This window comes from Papaver somniferum, chromosome 1, assembly GCF_003573695.1.
Source record: "Papaver somniferum cultivar HN1 chromosome 1, ASM357369v1, whole genome shotgun sequence".
Classification (NCBI taxonomy): Eukaryota; Viridiplantae; Streptophyta; class Magnoliopsida; order Ranunculales; family Papaveraceae; genus Papaver; species Papaver somniferum.
Window position 1 is genome coordinate 26,232,408 of NC_039358.1, and position 11,415 is coordinate 26,243,822.

The window sequence follows — 11,415 nt, forward strand, 5'->3', positions numbered from 1 at the left end:
AAAAAAACTTGGGTTTTGAATTTTGAGATTTTAATGATTAGAAGTGACCAAAATATGTGATTCAAATCATAGGTAGACTTCTATACGAGGTTTAATTTCTTTTTATAAGTTAAATCTGGCAAAAAATTTAATTTTTAAAACCCAGATCTACTGACCAAATGAACTGTTCGGCTGATAACTTTTCAGCCGAACCTCAGTTTTTTGAAAATATACCTAGGTTCGGCTGATAACTTGTCTGTCGAACCTAGGTATATTTTCAAAAAACTGAGGTTCGGCTGAAAAGTTATCAGCCGAACCTAGGTATATTTTCAAAAAACTGAGGTTCGGCTGAAAAGTTATCAGCCGAACTTCACTCTGTAACTGACGAGTTTTGGTTCGGCTGATTCGAACAAAATCTAGCAAAGTCGCATTAGCCGAACATAGTGTTTCTCTAAATCTACACTAGGTTCGGCTCAAAATTGATACTCCAAGATCAGCCGAACTGATCTTCTGAAAACCCTAATTTCATCTTTGAAATCATATTCTATCGATCAAACAAAATAAAATCAATCAAAAACAAGATGAGTTTGTTAGACATACATTCTAAAATACATATAAGAGCAATTGAGATTTGGATTTCGCACTCCAACATCGCTCACTTCGATTCGTGTTTGCTTTGCTTGATCAATTTCTTGATTGAATTTGAGTCCAAGATGTTTGAGTTTAAAGTTTATTTTGATTTTTGATTTTAGGTTTTTGATGATAAGAACACTCTAATAATTTAAATTGTTTAAGGATATATAAGTAATTGCACTACCTTTAGACATCTCTTATAAATCCACCCTAGATAATATAATGAATGAGTATGCCTCAAAAAAAAATGAGTATGGCTCTAAACATGTTTCTTAAAATCGGGAGAGTCTCGAGGAGATGAAAAGTTACGACTTCATCAAATAAAAGACCAACAACTTCTGTAAGTTTCCTAGAATATAAGAATCCTTGTGTCAGAAGGTATCCTCCTGAGCATGACTCTGACTCCCTTGGAAATCATGCTGCATATCGCACCTCAAAACATAACATAAGAATATATTGACACTGTTTTATAATATAAAAAATATTCCAAGGACTAAAAAGTAAAAATATCTGTTCTAGGCATAGTTAGAGACGGAGACAAACAGGAACAAAAGGGAGATCGAAGTAAAACACCATAATAACACGCATTGTTCAGTTTTGATTTTTAGCTGTTTTTAAGGTATAATTTTATTTGTTTATTTTTATTGCTTTTTAAAAATTGGAATATGTTTACTCTGTTTTTATTAGATTAATAATTAATTGAGAAAATAAGTACTTTGGATTTCATTATCTTGGATCTTAATCAATTATGGTATAAATCTCTTCTTCCTCATATGATGAGTTTGTTTTTATTCTTTTGTTGTGATTTTGTTTATATGTGATGTGTTTTTTTTCTTGTTCATGTTTAACATTGATTGAGTATAGTATGATAGAATCCTTGAATCTGTGGGATTACCCTGTATCTATAGAGTTTCTGTAGAATTCAGATTCTCAAAAGCTTATTAACTGAATTTGTATAGCCAGATTTGATTTAATTTTTGGTGTAAAAATCATTCCTTTTTAGGATTTCAAGGGTAATTTTTTTATATATATGTATGGTAGTTGTTGATTCTTGTATGTTTGGTGATTTCTTGTTAATTGAATTTGGTTTCTGCCTTTCAAAATATGTTTTCTTTAAAAGCAAACGTTTTTTTTTTGTGTTAATTGAAGATCCGTTCTATCCATAAGGTGATTTCTTGATCTTTTGGTCCATGAAACCATTGCATTAAGATTCTCATCAATGTGATTGCGTTTCCGTTCCTCCGTACCTGATGATATAATCTTGTTTATCAAGTTGTATAATATATTATTTGGAGAATTTAGGTAATATCGTTGTATTGTTAGATCAATTATGATATATTTGTTTAGTTGTGATATATTTGTTTAGTTGCAGACAACGGAAAATTTTACAACTTACTTTTTGGGTTAATCTGTTGTTTCTATAATCAAATAATATTGTTCCCTGAAAAAGAAGAATCTGAAACATGGGTCTGTATAGTTTTATTAGCATGATGAACAACTTGATTTGGTATTTCCTCTACTTTTGAGCTTTGTAGAAGGATCAGGGTTTCTTGTTCTTTTGTTGTGTTAATTAACATGATGAATAACTTGATTTGATATTTCTTTTTCATCGCTATACTTGTGACCTTTCTGTAAGGATTAGGTATTTCACGTATTGGCTTCATATTATTATTATCTCATATGTATTTTTGTTTCTCTAGGTTCAGTTGTAAATTATTTTCAGACAAGATTGTCAATTTGCTAAATAGTGGAGCTATTTTTCTTTTTAATCTCAATAATTAGTTTCAGTATTACTGATTAAAATAAATAAACAATAAGTTTCAGTATCTTTAACATTTTCTTTATGCGTGGACTCAGATATTAATGGCCGCAAAATGTGTACAATCAATTCATGAAGAACACACAACATCCTTGACTTATGGAAGCTCTCCGTCAGAAATGCACACTGCCATTAAAAGTGAACTTGCCTCTACTGCACTACTTTCAGGCAGTCATGTCATGGCAGCTATAATTAACCAGCAACCATTAAAAATGGGCACGGATAGTATCAGTGGTGAGAAAAAGAAGGTTAAACGCTCTCGCAAACGTAGAAATAATATATTATGTCCTGGAGAGGAATCTGATGGTGGGAAGTCTGTGGAGGTTGATCTGCTTTTCGTCTTACATGACTTCCTCATTCTTAGTTTATAATGGACAGTTATGTTGTATACACTGGTTTCTATTTGTCATCTTATTCCTACTTCAAACCATGCTTTCGTTATTTCTCTCAATTGTTGTTGGGTGCAAGTATTTTTAAGTGAGGTTGAGGTGATCCCAAATTGTAACCTATTGGAAATCACCTTTTCTTCTCCACTTGTTGACACCATTCATATGCTCACTGCACATATTGCATGCAGCTAATCATTCATGACTGTAATTTCAAATTGTCTTTCCCCTGGAGTTCTATTTTAGTTATGAATTATGTTGTTACCTTTCTGCTGTTCATATAACTTTTTCTTCTTCTAATCATATCTTTCTTACAGGACGGTAATGCAAGATATGATCGGCAAAATGATGGCACCTCTGAATGCTCAGGTAGTCAGGAATCTCAGAAGGTATACATTATGGCTTAACCTTTTGCTAGATGTTAAATTGTATTTATAATTGACTTGGGTACGTAAGGGCAAATTGTGAAGTCCAACAAAGGTTTCAGGGTAAACGGTAAGATCTATGGAGACATTTGGATAGGGTGCGAAGGTTGTTAAATTGCTATCGTACTGCATTTGTAGCTCTACACACAGACGCATGCACACATTTTTGTTGATTTGCTTGCATAAGTGTATTTTGTTTTATAAGCCGCCGGTTTATTTTACCATCCATTATATCCCTTGGGATTATTCTGAACCGTAAATTTCAAACTTTTGAGTGTCTAATCGACTAAAATAAGCCATCATTTGATTTGTTAAAACAGGTTTCTGTTAGGTGGAACCCAAATGGAGCATGCAGACCCATGATTGATGAAGCTCCTGTATTTTATCCTAATGATGAGGTATGTTGCTAAATGTTACACCAGTAGTTCGTTAACATCTATGTAGAGTTGATGGTAATCTGTAGAAAAATAAAATAAAATAATCAAATTGTTGTTCATGTGATGTTACAACCGGTAGGAATTTGAGGACACACTAAGTTACATTGCAAAGATTCGTGAGAAGGCAGAACCATATGGAATATGCCGTATCGTACCTCCTCCTTCCTGGCAGCCACCTTGTCCTTTAAGAGAAAAAGGTATATGGGAGCAAGCTAAGTTTGGTACTCGGATTCAACAAGTCGACAAGCTTCAAAACAGGGAGTCCATGAGCAAAAAATCCCGAAATCGTAGCCACCGAAAAAGGAAGAGAAAGAGGCGCTCAAAGATGGGATCGAGCAGGAGGCGTCCCAAAACAGAAAGTTCTGAGAGCAATGACTGTGCTGCCTCTGACACAGATGAGAAGTTTGGATTTCATTCGGGTTCAGATTTCAGTCTGAGCAGTTTTCAGGAATATGCCAATAATTTTAGAGAAAAGTATTTCGGAACAAAGTATATTAAAGATAGTATAAACTACTAACTCTCGGTGATGAACTTAACAAAATCTTCGGTGCCATCGGTAGAAGAGATAGAAGGTGAATATTGGCGAATAGTTGAGAAGCCAACAGATGAAGTTGAGGTACGAGGAGATATTATATTTTAGTTTTCAATTTCTTGGAATTTGCCTGTTATGCTTAATACATACAATTTCAGGTTCATTACGGAGCTGATCTGGAAATGGGGTTTTTGGAAGTGGATTTCCTAAATTATCGTCCTTGATTACTGAAAACAATACAGACCAGTATGTGTTGTGGGTGGAAACCTAAATAACTTTCCGCGGCTACCAGGTTCAGTACTTTGTTTCGAAGGAGAAGACATATCTGGGGTTCTAGTTCCATGGCTAGATATTGGCATGTGTTTCTCATCATTTTGTTGGGTAAGCTTTGTGGAATTAGTATGATGAATTTTAGTGCTTTTTTAGAACTTAAAATAATGAACATTGTTCTATGGTGGTTAAACAGCATGTCGAGGATCACCACCTTTACTCGCTAAATTATTTGCATATGGGTGAACCTAAGATTTGGTATGGAGTCCCTGGAACTCATGCTTCTGAATTGGAGGATGCTATGAGAAAACATCTACCTGATCTGTTTGCAGAACAACCAGATTTACTTCATGAATGGTATGTGAATGCTGCCTTCTGGTTATTAATTGAAGTATAAAACTTTAGAAAACTAGTGCTATTATTTTTTTTATCAGGAAAAAGGTTATAACCTTAATGATAAAGAAAGAAACTAAAGGAATATTTGCAATCAGTTCTTAGAGTTCTTATAGACTTAAAGGCAGAACATTTTGAAATGTCACACCATAAGGAATATGGCTTCTGTTGTTAAGGCAGTATAATGACCTGTGTGTAATGAAACACTGATTAGGAGGACCCAAAAGGTTCGAATAGGGAATTTATGCTTATGCTTTTCTAAGACAGGACTGCCTCAACTTTAAGTTGTGCACTAGGATACTAAGGTAGGTACAAGGCTGTATATATTGGCAGTTTTAGTTTGAATTTTTAGTTTGAAATATCTCATTTAGGAAAAACATTAGATCAATCAAGGAACTTTATATGAAAATATGGTGCGTTCAATCAGTTCTTTTTTCTCATGGACCAGTCTACATTCTGTAGTTCATTTTTTCACCTTAGTATGGTTTTCTTCCATCCTAGTTTAGGTCAAGCCATTCGTTCACTTTCTTCTGCTACTTCATATTGATTTCATGCATCGACTTTGTTCCTTGCCTCGAACAGGTCACCCAGTTTCTCCATCGGTTCTAAAATCTGAGGGTGTTCCTGTCTACCGAGTTGTTCAGCGTTCTGGAGAGTTTGTTCTGACTTTCCCTAAGGCATACCACTCTGGTTTCAATTGTGGATTTAATTGTGCTGAGGCTGTGAACGTTGCTCCAGTTGACTGGTTACCACATGGACAAAGTGCAGTAGAGCTGTACAGTGATCAGTGTCGAAAGACATCTATATCCCATGATAAGTTGCTTCTTGGGGCAGCTAGGAAGCTGTTTGTGCTCTCCAGGGCTCTTAATCCTTGGAAAGGAAACACCAAGAATTTTAGTTGGAAACGTGTTTGTGGGAAGGATGGGATACTTACGCAGCAATCAAGGTAAAATGTTTTCTTTATCTGTATTATTTTGGGACGTGGGTTTTCTTTTAACTTGAACCTGATTACATGTGACATTTATTTTCAGACCCGTGTACAAATGGAGCAGGAAAAGAAGAGATATCTTCCAATTATTTCACGACGCGGAGGATGGACAGTGACTTTCGATTTAACCAAGGAGAGAGAGTGTTTTTCATGCTTCTATGATTTGCACCTCTCTGCTTGTGGTTGCAAATGTTCATCTGACCGCTTTTCATGCCTAAACATGCAAAAATTTATGTTCATGTGAACCAGGCCGGAGATTTTCATTTTCGCTATGGTATGATGAACTAAACACCCTAGTTGAAGCTTGGAAGGAAAACTTAGAATCCTTGCGGCGTTGGGTGTCGGAGGACACAGCAGCTGATGTCCAAAAGCTGGATCCAGGGAATGAGATATCCAAGTTCGAGTATACTAACAGAACGGAAAAGGAATCTTGTTCCAAACCGAGAGAAGAAATCCCAAACATGAATGAGCTTTGCAAGTCTGACAGTTGTTCCAAGGATGTAATTCACTCAGAAAATAAAGTTGATGTTAAAGGTATGGGATCAGACCGATGCTTTGATTTGAATTTCCAGAGTGTGTCTGATGATTGTGAATCAAAGGGACCAGAAGTACACGATATTTGCATTAGAAAAGCCTCTACCATTTCTGTGGTCGACAGTTACACATCAAGCATTAAAAAAGAAAAAGTTCATCGATGTTCTGATGAAGCTGTAGAGCCTGAAACTATGAGCCTTGGCAATAAAGAACAAACTAAGGGTCAACTTATCCGAGAGAATTTAAGTTCTTATTGTGAATCTGCGGTTTCTCACTTCGATCAGTCAACTCAATGTGCAATGGATGAAATGCACCCTTGTACATCTAATGGTCCTAAGCTGTTCGGGATTGACCTTGTAAGAGTTTCACATCCATGTTCTCCTGTTGCATCAACTAGCTCTGGAAGAGCCGAGAACAAAAGATCCAATTCAAACATAGAAGTTTGTCCGACTGATCAAATATGCGAGGCACAGAAGTTGCATGTTGAGCCTCTAAATCATGGAACTGTGGTATCTGGAAAGCAATGGTCCAGTAACCTGATCAAATTTCCCAAAGGTGTGTTGCACAATTACCTCCATCAGACCGTCGGTCATATTTATGTATTTATATGTATATATATTGTGTGTGTGTTTTCCTTTTTCCTTTCTTATATTTGTATAAACTTGCTGTAACATGTTTAATATTTTTGTTTCAACATGGCAGGATTTAAAAGCCGAGTAGGTTACTTTAGTGTAGTTGATCCAACAAAAATGTGTAGCTATATTTCTGAAGTTGTGGACGCTGGCCTCCTTGGTCCACTATTTAAGGTTAAGTTTCTATTGTCATTCCATTTAATATTATAAAGTTTGTGCTGTGCCAAGAATAAGGATAAGAACACATAAAACCTGCGTGTGAACTACCACAATAGAAACAACGTACCAGCAATGCTTCAAAAAAAAAAAAAAAAAAGAACAACGTACCAGCAATATACTTGAGATCTATGGTTATAATTTTCTTTTCTTAGTCCCCGTGTTTATTATTCTAGTATTACTTATATTTGGTAGTTTTACACATTTTTTCAGGTGACAGTAGAGCACCACCCAGATATGGTTTTCACTAATGTCTCAGCGCAGAAGTGCTGGGAAATGGTAGTAGAAAGACTAAATAAAGAAATTCAAAATTATCATTCTTCAGGTAGACAAGGTGCATCATCCTCATTGCAAGATCCCCGGAGCATCAATGGTCTTGAAATGTTTGGATTGTTGTCTCCAGAAATTGTGAAGGTAAATTGAACATCCTTCTCTCTAAAAGACTATGGTGGCATTCATTCTTTGCTGTCACAGCTTCTGAAACCTGACTTGGGTCAATTGGATTCCAGACTGTTGGAGTCGTCGATTCCAATTCGAGTCTGATATTTAGCATCTGACTTGAGGATCGCCATTGTTGGGCATCCGAAGTAGTCATTAAAGGACATACATATTCCATGACCTTAGTTAACACAAATGACTCCATGACCTTAACACAAATGACAGACATGTTCCATACCCTCATATAGTTAGAACCGGACTCTTGAAAATACATTTTTAAACAAAACAAAATCCAGATTAACTAAGTTAGAAATTGTTGTCAGGTCACAGAAGGTGTTGATGCTTATTGTGGCTTGGAGAGTCAGCTGCTTCGTTCAAGCGAAAAAAGTCTTTATGCCTTGGATATCGTTAAGCAGAATGCAGGATCAACTTACTCTCACGGGAAATCAATAAATAATAATCTCGATGAGGATTTGACTAGACAACCCCATAATAAAAAGTTAAAAATGGAAGTTGATCCATCTGTTGCTGATTTGCATTCTGTATTAAAAGAATTGCTTCTCAAGGCAAATGCCGACCAACTGACGAAGATTCGTAGGGGATTCTCTAATGAGTTGTCTAGTACTGATTGGAAATCGGCGTTCAAGTTTGCGATTGATGAGATTGAGAATAAACTGTAAACAGCCATGGCATAGAAAATCAGAATAAAACGCCATCATTCTTTTCATTTATCATTTATTTATTTGTTTTGATAATTTTTCCTCCTTTAGCATCACATAGGTATGTAGTGGTAGGTCCTAATTCTTTATTTATGTCCACAGTGATCATGGGGAGATGTAAAATTTGTCTTCTCGTGAACATTCGAGGTCTTTTTGTTCTAATTGTTATCCCATTTTTACTTCTCACCATTACCGAGTCTTGTACATAATCTATTTCACTAATCAAAAAGGTAGTAATTTTTCTTCTGACTGTTGCGCTGTGCTTGTTGTACTGCCTTCTTCTCAGTTCCTTGCTTTTATTGTCTGTGTTCTGATTGAAGGATGGATTGATTGAATAGAGAGGAAGTGTAAGAGGTACTTAGTTTGTTGAGATGGAATCCAGTCACACCGGAAAGAGATTGAACGAAAGATCCGCATCAGATGATTCACAGTGATGAACAGAGTTTGTTCGTCAGTTGGTGGGGTTTTGCGTTCTTTTTTTTTTTTTTTTTTTTGGAGGTCAAGTCTGTGTCACCCTCCATTGTTTTCTAGCAAAATTTTCTATTCAGAAAAAGGTCCATGCCCTATACCCGTCCATAGTGATAGAATCAACTCAAGCCTCTGGGAATTGGTTTCTTCCCGGAGCATAAAAACGCACTTGCTAAAGAATGTCATCTTAAAGGAAATTCGAAGTTGGCTTCCCCATGGAAGTCAAATCATGCTACTGTATTTAAGAATGTGGAGGTCATGGCATCTAAAGTTTGCCTAGTCTTTATCTTCTTTGAAACCCTCGGAAATTATTCTTACGTGGATAGCAATATGCAACTAAAAAACGTAACATGTAAAAAAAGAGTTTATTTTTATTTTTCTTATTTTTTCTTTTAAAAAAAAAGAAAAGAAAACATGCAGGAAAGTGTTTATCTTCTTTAAAACCCTCGGAAATTATTTTTACTTAGGTAGTCATGTGCAACTAAAAAACCTTGAAAGTAACATGTAAGAGAAGAGCTTTTTTTCTTCTTATTTTTTTCACTTTTGTTATAGGGAGGAGGACAAGGGAGTGGAAAACTCGCAGTCAACTTACTGATCCACTAATAAGTTAAATTCCAATATTTTCAGGACCAAAATATCCTTTAAAGTCTATTCACTTGTTACTCGTACTAACCCACTGATTCATGATGATGCTCAATAAGTTATCACTATCAACGACCATCCATACTCGTAAATTCAGTCCTAAAACTCAGTATCATCTATGGTTCATCTAATGGAAAATCATCAAGATTTGGACACTTTATCACCGAAGCTATATCTTCATGACTGGTAAATTTATTAGAGATTTTGAATGTTGGGAAAGATGACGCTGAACTCTCAACATTTAACCATTCAAAGCAAAGAGAATCGAACCAAACATTTTGTCAATCTATGTACCTGACTTTGCTGGAAATATAGACTCCCAGGAACCCAATCGATCATAGCATGATTCTCTCTTATTTTTATGAAAGTATAATAAGAAAAAATCTGTCTGTAAACCTCGGTTCTTTGGTACCAGTAGAAGAGAAATGAAGCATTCACGTTTACAATTTGGAACGTGAAATCCACATTTCTCTACAAGACAAGAGGCAGTGAAACTCAACATTTCACTATAGCCGTAGAGAAGGTGAAAATGCAATATTCACTGCCATTTTATTGATGGTGCTGCAGGTGAATCATAATGTTTCAATTTCCATTTTCCTTCTTCCAGTTTTGATCATTTAGTCTTATACTCTTAGTAAAATCACACTTAATTTGAATGTTAAGAAGGCAGAGACGCCACATTTTTCCTTGTGAGTGAGCGGTATATTTGTCTCTGTTTGCAGAATACACACTTGGCTAATGGAATACACAAGGCCACCCACCCTATACGTACGTGAGTACAATCAAGTTCAGCTAAAATGCAAGATGACGAGAAGAATTCACAGTACACAGGAAGCATTATAAATAAACTGAATAAAACAGTGAGCAAGTAGATAGAGATGTTGAGTAATAATATCGATTTTGTTAGGTTTTTCAATCAAGAAACTGCATGGTTTCCAGTACTTCCTCAGTAAACTCAGTTCGGAAGTTTGCGATATCAACTTCTTGCTTGGATGTAACATTGTTGGTCAGTCTACAAAATTTCTATTGTTCTTTCTCTTGAATAAAACGTGGACCGACAAAAGGAAATATTTACATCTATTTTCAATAAGAAATTTTGATTCTTGCTGGCAGTTCCATAAAAAGTTCCTAACATCCAGTTAGGAGGAGATAGGTCTCTTGGAATAAGCTTGCAAAGTGGCCACAAGCTAGCTGCAATAATAATAATATTGAAAATATAAATGAAGCCAATGTACCAAGTTGTGTGCTTTAAACTTAGTCTTCAATCTTCAAGAGTACGCAATTTTCCTTTTGATTAATGGTTGAAATTCTTGTAAGTCGCCTCCACTTCTAAGAAACTAAGATGACTATCAAAACTGCCATCATACTAAAACAGTGTTCCATCTTCCCAAAAAACTATTTTCCCAATTCTCGTTTACCTTGGAGATCGAGCATCCAATATTTCACGCTATCTAAAGAAAACGAGAACTCCTGAAAATTCAGGATGCCAGCTTAACAATCTCGTTCATTCTAGACAACGGGAAACTAATATTTCAGTAAACGAGGAAAAAAAAAGAATCCTAACAAGTTTCAGACTTAATTTGGTTTACTGATTGTAGATGAGGTTTTGTTTTTGTTACTATGGCAAGTTCATATTGTAGCGCATTTTCTTCATCACTCAATCTATGATATAGTACAACACAGTTAGCTTGTCATCACGTTGTTGATAAAAGTAACCAAAGGTATTAAAGAAATTAATAAAATGAAATCAATTAGAACTGGGGTGAAAGACCTAGATGGAAAAACTATGTTCGATCATACCGGCAAAGTTTTCAGATGATTTGAGAAAGAATTTCTAGGGTTTCTTCTTCAAGGTTTTAGAAGAAATACTCGAGGGTAAATTTTTCCGGCTCAGTGGAAATGTT

General features: G+C 35.5%; 1 pseudogene; it reads left to right on the top strand.

Annotated features, from left to right (window-relative positions):
* The first annotated feature begins 1,279 nt into the window (after positions 1 to 1,279).
* Positions 1,280 to 8,650, top strand: LOC113361471 (annotated as a pseudogene).
* The last annotated feature ends 2,765 nt before the right edge of the window (positions 8,651 to 11,415 follow it).